The 11,493-nt window shown below is 42.4% G+C and overlaps 1 pseudogene; it reads right to left on the minus strand.

The window, feature by feature from the left end:
• Positions 1–1,732: 1,732 nt before the first annotated feature.
• Positions 1,733–8,490, minus strand: LOC139184485 (olfactory receptor 10AG1-like; annotated as a pseudogene).
• Positions 8,491–11,493: the final 3,003 nt, after the last annotated feature.

Consider the following 11,493-nt stretch of genomic DNA (forward strand, 5'->3'; position numbering starts at 1 on the left):
GGGGAGGCCTTACAAATAGCTGTGAAAAGAAGAGAAGCAAAAAGCAAAGGAGAAAAGGAAAGGTATAAGCACTGAATGCAGAGTTCCAAAGAATAGCAAGAAGAGATAAGAAAGCCTTCCTCAGAGATCAGTTCAAAGAAATAGAGGAAAACAACAGAATGGGAAAGACTAGAGATCTCTTCGAGAAAATTAGCGATGCCAAGGGAACATTTCATGCAAAGATGGGCTCGATAAAAGACAGAAATGGTATGGACCTAACAGAAGCAGAAGATATTAAGAAGAGGTGGCAAGAATACACAGAAGAGCTGTACCAAAAAGTCTCCATGACCCAGATAATCACGATGGTGTGATCACTCACCTAGAGCCAGATATCCTGGAATGTGAAGTCAAGTGGGCCTTAGAAAGCATCACTACGAACAAAGCTAGTGGAGGTGATGGAATTCCAGTTGAACTATTCCAAATCCTGAAAGATGATGCTGTGAAAGTGCTGCACTCAATATGCCAGCAAATTTGGAAAACTCAGCAGTGGCCACAGCACAGGAAGGTCAGTTTTCATTCCAATCCCAAAGAAAGGCAATGCCAAAGAATGCTCAAACTACCGCATAATTGCACTCATCTCACACGCTAGTAAAGTAATGCTCAAAATTCCCCAAGCCAGGCTTCAGCAATATGTGAACCATGAACTTCCTGATGTTCAAGCTGGTTTTAGAAAAGGCAGAGGAACCAGAGACCAAATTGTCAACATCCGCTGGATCATGGAAAAATCAAGAGAGTTCCAGAAAAACATCTATTTCTGCTTTATTGACTATGTCAAAGCCTTTGACTGTGTGGATCACAATAAACTGTGGAAAATTCTGAAAGAGATGGGAATACCAGAACACCTGACCTGCCTCTTGAGAAATCTGTATGCAGGTCAGGAAGCAACAGTTAGAACTGGACATGGAACAACAGACTGGTTCCAAATAGGAAAAGGAGTACGTCAAGGCTGTATATTGTCACCGTGCTTATTTAACTTCTATGCAGAGTACATCATGAGAAACGCTGGACTGGAAGAAACACAAGCTGGAATCAAGATTGCTGGGAGAAATGTCAATAACCTCAGATATGCAGATGACACCACCCTTATGGCAGAATGTGAAAATGAACTGAAGACCCTCTTGATGAAAGTGAAAGAGAAGAGTGAAAAAGTTGGCCTAAAGCTGAACATTCAGAAAACAAAGATCACGGCATCTGGTCCCATCACTTCATGGGAAATAGATGGGGAAACAGTGGAAATGGTGTCACACTTTATTTTGGGGGGCTCCAAAATCACTGCAGATGGTGACTGCAGCCATGAAATTAAAAGATGCTTACTCCTTGGAAGAAAAGTTATGACCAACCTAGATAGCATATTCAAAAGCAGAGACATTACTTTGCCAACAAAGTTCCGTCTAGTCAAGGCTATGGTTTTTCCAGTGGTCATGTATTGATGTGAGAGTTGGACTGTGAAGAAGACTGAGTGCTGAAGAATTGATGCTTTTGAACTGTGATGTTGGAGAAGACTCTTGAGAGTCCCTTGGACTGCAAGGAGATACAACCAGTCCATTCTGAAGGAGATCATGGGATCACAAAGAGTCAGACATGACTGAGCGCCTGAACTGACTGACTGACCACTTTATAGACAGATAAATTGAGCCTAAGATAAATATTGAAAATTTATAATAAATATATAAGAAATCAACTTCTGAAATAGTCAGTTTTTCAAGGAACTAAGGTATTTGCATGGCCACTGTCTCAGTGCCATCATGACATCCTTGTTCCTTAGACTGTATATCATGGGATTAAACACAGGCATCACAATCGTGTAGAAGAGAGAAAGTACTTAGTCGGTTCCTGCTGAGCCTTGGGTCTTGGGTCTTAAATATGTGATAAGGCCTGATCCAAAGAACAATGCCACAACCATAAGATGAGAGGAGCAGGTAGAAAAGGCTTTGCCCTGACCTATGGCTGATGGCAATTTAAAGACTGTGGAGATGATTTTGCCATAAGAGGCAAGTATCAACAGAAATGGAACCAAAACAAACAGCACAGCAACTGTGGAGACCAACACTTCATTCAGAAAAGTGTCCCCACAGGCCAGCTTGAGTATGGGAGAGATGTCACAGAAGAAGTGGTTGATGAGGTTAGAACCACAAAAGGGCAGAAAGAAAATCTAGCCTATCTGGCCTATTTGGATTGGGATTCCACTGATCCAGGAGCCAGGCACTAGCTGGATAAACACCCTGTAGTTTATGACTAGAGGATAGCGCAGAGGGCTACAAATTCCATCACGGCCAGAAGGAAGCACTCAGTGGCCCCAAGTATAAGAATGAAGCACATTTATGTGACACACGCAACTAAAGAAATCGTTCTTCTTTGTGTCCAAAGACTCGTGAGCATTCTGGGGAGTGTAACAGACACACAGCAGATTTCCAAAAGGGAAAAATTGCCAAGGAAAAAATACATGGGGGTCTGGAGACCAGGGTCTAGTTTTGTTATCAGAAATATGATGCCATTGCCCATCAAGATAATTATATAGATGAGTAAGAACCGTCCACATAAAAACCCCTGGAGATGAGGAACATCAGCAAAGTCCAGGAGAACAAACTCCATCAGTTTAGTGAGATTACCTTCTGGTGCTTTTTCTTGGTGATCCATCTGTGAAAAAGGGTAAATGTATTATCTGCTTTTTATTTTTACCATCAAGGGTCAGTGCCTGTTTTATAAATTGTATCAGGATATCCAGATTGATTTCCATGATCAATGCAATTGTTTCTAATTTAAGAATTTTATTATGTATGCATTTCCCCTTTCTCAGTTTATAATCCATGTGTTATCACCATACACTCTTCCTTGAAATATCTTTTAGGGCATTCTTTCCGAATACAGTCCAATGTCAAAAAAGTTAAAGTGTTAGTTATTCAGTCATGTCTGACTCTCTGATCCCATGGACTGTAGCCCGCCAGGCTCCTCTGTCCATGGGATTTCATAGGCAAGAATACTGGAGTGGGTTGTCATTCCCTTCTCCAGGAGATCTTTCCTACCCAGGGATCAAACCCAGTCTCCTGCACTGCAGGTGGATTCTTTACTACCTGAGCCACCAGGGAAGCCCCAAATGCCCTGATTGGCACAGGCTTTGGACAAATTGATAGTTATTGAAAATAGAACCACAACTTTGCCATATGATCTCAGTTTTAAATATTTACATCATTTTGTGGCCATGTTTCATGGTTTGCGGGATCTTAGTACCCCAACCCAGAGAAGGCAATGGCACCCTGCTCCAGTACTCTTGCCTGGAAAATCCCATGGATGGAGGAGCCTGGTAGGCTGCAGTCCATGGGGTCGCTAAGAGTTGGGCATGACTGAGCGACTTCACTTTCACTTTTCACTTTCATGCATTGGAGAAGGAAATGGCAACCCACTCCAGTGTTCTTGCCTGGAGAATCCCAGGGACTGGGGAGCCTGGTGGGCTGCCATCTATGGGCTCGCACAGAGTCGGACAGGACTGAAGCGACTTAGCAGCAGCAGCAGCAGTACCCCAACCAGACATTGAACCTCAGGCTGATGGCAGTGAAAGTACAGAGTCCTAACCATTGGGCTGCTAGGGAATTCCCTTAAATATTTACATTTTTTGACAATTTTATTGTATTTCTCTACGACTTTATGTACTTCAGTAGAACTATTAATATAACAGAAATTATCTTCCTTATATATTTTCAGCTACGTATTTAAATTCTTCATTTCCCTTCCTTCACTTGATGATCTTGATCATACATGTTGTTATATACAATTCACATTATTAGGCGGTTTGCAAAAAATTAGAGAATATTTGATTGTACATAGGGGAATAAAATACATATATTTCAGTAAGATACTATGTGGGGGCTATCAGAGAATTTCATTCCGGAAAAGTTGTGTGGGAATAGATACAGATAGAAGCAATTAAGAGGGTCACTTTGGGAAAACAGGGGTCACCTGGAATGTGTTCACTAGCTGTGTAACTTCCTGTCATGCTTTACCCTGTGTTCTGTATGCATCTCTGATGTCTTTGTTGTTCCTCGAAAATAATAATAATTCAGATAACAGTTTCTAAACTCACTTTTCTTGAGCTAGGATATTGAGATTTAGCAAAGATGGATACATTGATCATTTGCACATTGGTATTGTGATTGCAAATCAGTGCTTATTTTTTTTATTTTATTTTATTTTTAAACTTTAAAATATTGTATTAGTTTTATCGAAATGAATCCGCCACAGGTATACCTGCGTTCCCCATCCTGAACCCTCCACCCTCCTCCCTCCCCTCCCCTCCCTCTGGGTCGTCCCAGTGCACCAGCCCCAAGCATCCAGTACCGTGCATCGAACCTGGACTGGTGACTCGTTTCATACATGATATTATACATGTTTCAATGCTATTTTCCCAAATCTCCCCACCCTCTCCCTCTCCCACAGAGTCCATAAGACTGATCTATACATCGGTGTCTCTTTTGCTGTCTTGTACACAGGGTTATTGTTTCCATCTTTCTAAATTCCATATATATGCGTTAGTATACTGTATTGGTGTTTTTCTTTCTGGCTTACTTCACTCTGTATAATAGGTTCCAGTTTCATCCATCTCATTAGAACTGATTCAAATGTATTCTTTTTGATGGCTGAGTAATACTCCATTGTGTATATGTACCACAGCTTTCTTATCCATTCATCTGCTGATGGACATCTAGGTTGCTTCCATGTCCTGGCTATTATAAACAGTGCTGCGATGAACATTAGGGTACACATGTCTCTTTCCCTTCTGGTTTCCTCAGTATGTATGCCCAGCAGTGGGATTGCTGGATCATAAGGCAGTTCTATTTCCAGTTTTTTAAGGAATCTCCACACTGTTCTCCATAGTGGCTGTACTAGTTTGCATTCCCACCAACAGTGCAAGAGAGTTCCCTTCTCTCCACACCCTCTCCAGTATTTATTGCTTGTAGACTTATGGATTGCAGCCATTCTGACTGGCATGAAATGGTACCTCATAGTGGTTTTGATTTGCATTTCTCTGATAATGAGTGCTTTAGAGCATCTTTTCATGTGTTTATTAGCCTTCTGTATGTCTTCTTTGGAGAAATGTCTATTAGTTCTTTGGCCCATTTTTTGATTGGGTCATTTATTTTTCTGGAGTTGAGCTGTAGGAGTTGCTTGTATATTTTTGAGATTAGTTGTTTGTCAGTTGCTTCATTTGTTATTATTTTCTCCCATTCTGAAGGCTGCCTTTTCACCTTGCTAATAGTTTCCTTTGTTGTGCAGAAGCTTTTAAGTTTAATTAGGTCCCATTTGTTTATTTTTGCTTTTATTTCCAATATTCTGGGAGGTGGGTCATAGAGGATCCTGCTGTGATGTATGTCGGAGAGTGTTTTGCCTGTGTTCTCCTCTAGGAGTTTTATAGTTTCTGGTCTTACATTGAGATCTTTAATCCATTTTGAGTTTATTTTTTAAATCATACTTAAGTTTGAATCCTAACTCCATTATTTATCACCTGTTATATTAAGTAATTATTTAAATTTTCTGTTTGCTTTCTTGAGATAATTAAACATTATGTTGTTGATAAAATTACCTATTACTTTTAATATGTTTATACATAAATTATGCTCCTATAATTATTAATATGGTATAATGTTCTTAAATCTTTAGTTTCCAGGGTTGTAACACACTCCCTAGAAAAATTATTTTTTGTAGAGTTAATGAGTTACTCACTGATGATTACTTTTTTCCATTTTTTTTCCTTTCATCAGAGCCAGAAGTAGGATACGGTGTTACCTAAATAAGGAATGAGACTCCTCTAGTACAGAATCTCAGAGCACGCACTCAGTTTCAGGGCTAACTCTGCATTGCACCATTATTAAATTGATGCCTCCTTAAATATTGCACTCCAGACATCACTTGACTCAGCATGAGTCCCAGCCCTGCTTCTCATTTCCCTACCCTTTATGTTTCAAGTTTTTCCATGCAAGCATAGTCTAAACATAGTGTCATGGACGAAAAATACAATCCTGACCGTTGGGAGCCGCATTAGGCATTACTGACAAAATGGAGGCACAGCCCCAGACCCCTGTCCTCATTCTGCAGGCACGGTCCTGGGATGAAGGAGTTAGGCCTTGTAATTCTGATTTGTCTTTTCCTCTTCTCGGCTGAGTTGACTGAAAAAGAATATTAAGGTTCTTATTGTTCTTGAAAGGAGCATGAGAAGGCACAAAGCCTTCTGCAGCTGTGCTCAGAGAATAATTCATGAAGTTAATCATTGACATTTGTTTAAGGACTTTTACAAAAGAGTGTTCCAGGATGATCACAGAGGCCACAGCTTGAGGCCATGGGAGGGATTGCTATCTGAAGCCTATTTGTGAGGAAAATGTTTATGGCAAAGGAGTTTAATGAATTTAGGGCTTAAAAATAATTAAAATAATTAGAAGTTAAAGATTTAAGGAATGTTGTAAAGTTAGCATATTTTACTATAGCTTATAGAAGTTAGGAATTTTAGAGACACTATAGCTAGAAGCCTTTTTAAGAGATAGTGAGCTCAGGATGTCACCAGCAAACAGGATTTAGGAAGATAAGTAGTAAACTGAGGAATGTAGCATGAGTGAGTGAGTGAGTGAAGTCGTTCAGTTGTGTCCGACTCTTTGCGACCCCGTGGACTGTAGCCCACCAGGCTCCTCCGTCCATGGGATTCTCCAGGCAGGAATACTGGAGTGGGTTGCCATTTCCTTCTCCAGGGGCTCTTCCTAACCCAGGGATCAAACCCAGGTCTCCCACATTGCAGGCAGAAGCTTTAACCTCTGAGCCACCAGGGAAATCCACCAGGGAACTCATGTAGCATGGGTTACAATGTAATCACAAGTTAACTATAGGGCACATTAGAGGAGGTAAATAATAAATAATAAGGCTGATTCCGAGAGAATCACTGAAGCAGGAACTCTGTTTGAAGAGCAACAATGATTTATGGAGATAATAAATCTGGGAGAGTGGGAACTGAAAATGTCAAACCTCTGACCTAATGTTTTTGTAAAAGTATAAAAAAGAATCTTAAACTTGAAATAAATGGGCAGTCCAAAAGAAAACTGAGAGGCTGTCTCATTCGCCAACACCGTCCATCTTTTCAGGTTGAATCCCTGGCTGCTGGAGCTGGACTCCAGCACCTGACAAGATGGCCTGCAATCGAATCACGGCTTCACTTGCCAGCTGTGTAACAAACTGCTTAATCTCCATGTGCCATAGATCACTTGGCTGCAAAACTGACTAACAGTTGTACCAACAGTTAGGATTGCTATATGAATTAATTCATTTGATACATGTAAAGAAACTTAAAGTTGTTTGGGCATTCATAGAAAATCTATTTGAAAGCTAGCTATTATTGTTTTTATTAAAAGCTAAATTTTGTTCTTCTAAATTTCACTCTTTGCTTTAACAGTATGAAAAACTGCTCTCTAATTTACTTTGATTTGGTATCACATGGTTAATGTGGGAATTAAATAAGATATTAAAACAATCATCACAGTGTTATAAAAATCCAAGACTCTTAGATGTGAATTCTCCATGAATTTTCTGCCAATAATTTAATAATATTATCACCTCCACTCTGTAGAACTAACAGGGAGAGCACCCATGACTTTGGAGCACACAGTGTTGCAATTTCGCTCATTCCTTTCATATACTGTTTTTCTTTCCCACTGATATTGCATGATCTAGGATCTAAGTGTCACACGAGTGTATGTTCCTCGGTTCTTTGTCTCGTCACAACAAAGATTTGGAGCAACGGACATTAAAGCCCTCGGCGCATCACAGCTCTCGGGTCTTGGACAAACTGTGTTACAGCTCTTAGGCAAATCAGTGTTACAGCTCTATTTTATTTAGAAGATAGCAGGAGAATCCAAGACTGGAAGAGAAGGGAGTGGAGGAGTGCGTGGGGAGGGAGAAAGAGAGAGAGAGAGAGAAAGAGAGAGAGAGCGCGCGCGCACATGCACGCGGGAGAGAGAGTCCGAGAGAAAGCGCTTTGGCTCCTCCTTTTATATGTTTCTTCCTCCACCTGGGCCTGCCCTATGCAAATTGGGCTTAGCCAGGAGTGCTGTTTGTTCTTCCTGAAGTTTTCACTCTGGTCCTCGGACCTTCCTTGTCTTTTAGCCACCGCCATTTTGGACTCCTTTTCCCTATTCTACCTACCTAACATTCCCCCCTCAAGAGATGGGGGGCTCAATTCTTTGGGAATAGGGGCATCGAGGTCTTTCTGGCTACTTCCTGGTGAACTGGGGCGGCGAGGGGTATTGGGCCTCCCCCTCTTGCTAGTCTCAATCTTCAGAGTCCTTATAGCGGTGTCCAAGGGTGTGTGATATTTTCCGTGGTCAGCTGTAGTTTTATATCTTTGTTGAACTGGCACTGCATGTTGTAGCTGGTTGACCTGGGCAGAGACAAAACAGGTTAGACAATTGACAGTACATGGAATAATCATAAGCATCATCAATATAGCATAACAAGGACTAGTAGGGACATTGGTCAATTTTAAATTCACATTGCCAGGATAAATCAAGTCCCTCCTTGTTCAGGAATCAGAAGATCTATCTCCTGTCTGTCTTGGAGTACAGTCTCTGTCAAGCTGTGTTGACTCCTTAGAGTTATCCTGAGAAATCTTATCCCCAGAAACCAGATTTTGGGGGTGTTCATTAGAATGACACTCATTGGTAGTTCTGAATAGGTATCTGAGATCTCCCAGGGGCTCACAGGTGTATTGAGTGTCCTCTTCTGTTTTCTTCCATGGCTTGACTCGTGAGTAGTGAATCCAGGAGTCATGTCCTGGTACCTTGACTGCTGTGGGGGTAGAAAGTATTACAGGGTAGGGGCCCTTCCATGTGGGCTGGAGTTGAGCCTTTGGGGACCCATCTTTCCAGACTTTAATTAGGACTTGAGTTCCTGGAGCACATAGTGGTGACTCTTTAGAATCTTTTGGGTCCTGGTTCATACCCCACAAGCGTATATCCTGTTGGAATTGCCCAATGGCCATGGTATAAGACTGGAGGGTCTGAACCTCTGGATCTAGGAAGAGGTCATTGACATAAACAAAAGGTCTCCCACATAGCATCTCATAAGGACTAAGACCAACCTGTTCCTTAGGGGCAATGCAGGTGTGGAGGAGAGCTATTGGTAAAGCCTCCTTCCATCCCAGGGAGGTCTCCTGGGTTATCTTTTTTATCTCTGATTTTAAGAATTGATTGGCTCTTTCTACTTTTCCTGAAGATTGAGGCCTCCAGGCACAATGGAGATAATAAGTAATGCCCAATGCTTTCGAGACTCCTTGGGTGACCTTAGAAGTAAATGATGTCCCATTGTCACTTTGTAATGACCTGGGCAGGCCAAATCTTGGAATGATTTCATGGAGCAATTTTTTTACCACCTCCTCAGCCTCCTCAGTCCGGGTGGGAAAGCCTTCAATCCATCCTGTGAATGTATCTATCATAACTAATAGGTATTTATACCCTTGAGAAACTGGCATCTGGGTGAAGTCCATCTGTCAGTCCTCTCCTGGGTAGGCCCCACGTCTTTGGATGGGCTGGGCCAGCTGGGGTCTTCGAGCTCCTTGGGGTTTGTTTAATTGGCAAGTGGGACAAGAGGAGACCGCCTGTCTTATAGTTGTTTGGAGGCCTGTTCCTCTGAAGGACCTTTCTAGTAATCTTTGGAGGGCCTTTTCTCCTAAATGAGTAGTGGCATGTAAGGAGTTAACCAACTTCCATTGGAGGTTTCCAGGCAGAAAAAGGAGTCCCTCCTTTTGGAACCACCCCATATGATCTTCTTGAAAGCCCTCGCTCTTAGCTTTAAGAGTCTCACCTTCAGTATATGAAGGAGTTTCTGGCAAATTAGTCTGTGGAACTAAGGTGGCAATCCCTATTAGGTCATGGTTCTGTAATGCTGCTCTCCTAGCTGCCTGATCAGCTGCTTGGTTCCCTCGTGCCACTTCCGTGTTCCCTTTTTGGTATCCTTTACAGTGGGAGACTGAAACCTCAGTAGGCAGATGGACTGCCTCCAAGAGTTGAAGAATCTGATCACCATATTTGATTGGGGACCTTTGGGTGGTCAAGTGGCCCCTTTCTTTCGAAACAGCCGCATGTGCATGTAGCACCAGAAAGGCATACTTGGAGTCAGTGTAAATGGCTATTCTTTTTCCTTTTCCCAGCTCTAAAGCTCGAGTCAGGGCTATGAGCTGAGCTAATTGGGCTGAAGTACCTGGTGGCAGAGGCTTAGCCTCTATGGTCTCAAAATTGGAGACTACTGCATACCCAGCTCTTTTTCCATCCAAGACAAAGCTGCTTCCATCAGTGTACCAGATTTCCTCAGGATTGGTCAGAGGATCTTCTGACAATCCCTCTCGGGGTTTTGTCCAGTGGTCCAAGGTTTCTAGACAAGAGTGAAATGGGAGAGAGCCCTCGGGGGTAGGTAGGAGGGTGGCTGGGTTACGAACCTCACAAGGGGATATAGTGAGGCCTGGATTTTCCATCAGCATTACTTGATATCTGAAGATTCTTTGATCAGACATCCATAAGTGGCTTCTCCCATTTAGGAGTTGTTTTACTTGGTGGCTGGTAAAAATAGTTAGTTTGCCCCCAAAGGAGAGTTTTAAAGCATCTTCTATCATGATTGCAATAGCTGCAAGATTTCGAAGGCAGGGGCGCCAACCTTGGGAAGTTGGATCGAGCCTCTTGGATAAGTAAGCTACAGGCTGGGGCTCAGATCCCAACCTTTGAGTTAACACTCCCAAGGCTATTCCCTCTCTTTCATGGACATAAAGTTGGAATGCTTTTTCTGGGTCTGGCAACCTCAAAGCAGGTGCCTGAGTTAAGGCCTGTTTTAGTGTAGCCTCTGCCTCCCTTTGAGGAGTTCGCCACATCAGTGGGATTGAATCATCTCGTCCCTTTAAGCTTTCATTTAAGGACTGGGCAATTAGACCATAATTGGGTATCCAGATTCTACAATAACCAGTTAGCCTCAGGAAAGCTCGCAATTGTTTTCGAGTCATGGGGGAGGGCAACTGGAGAATTCCTTGTACCCGATCAGAGGACAGCCTCCTGGACCCGTGTGTAATCTGAACTCCCAGGTAAGTGACCTTTGTCTCGACCATCTGTGCCTTAGCACGGGAGACTTTATATCCCCTTTCTGCCAAGAAGTTTAGAACCTGAATTGCATGTTGTTGGGCACTTTTCTCATCTGGAGAGCAGATTAGTAGGTCATCTATGTATTATAATATTTTCCCATTAGGTCCCAGGTCCAGATCTAGGAGATCCCGGCTAAGGGCCTGTCCAAACAGGTGGGGGCTATCTCTGAACCCCTGAGGTAATACTGTCCAAGTCATCTGTTGGTGTTTTTCTCCTGGGGCCTCCCACTCAAAGGCAAAAAGGTATTGGGATTCTTTACCCAGTGGTATGCAAAAAAATGCATCTTTGAGATCCAAGACTA

Source organism: Bos indicus, chromosome 8 (assembly GCF_029378745.1).
Source record: "Bos indicus isolate NIAB-ARS_2022 breed Sahiwal x Tharparkar chromosome 8, NIAB-ARS_B.indTharparkar_mat_pri_1.0, whole genome shotgun sequence".
In the NCBI taxonomy this organism is placed as follows: domain Eukaryota; kingdom Metazoa; phylum Chordata; class Mammalia; order Artiodactyla; family Bovidae; genus Bos; species Bos indicus.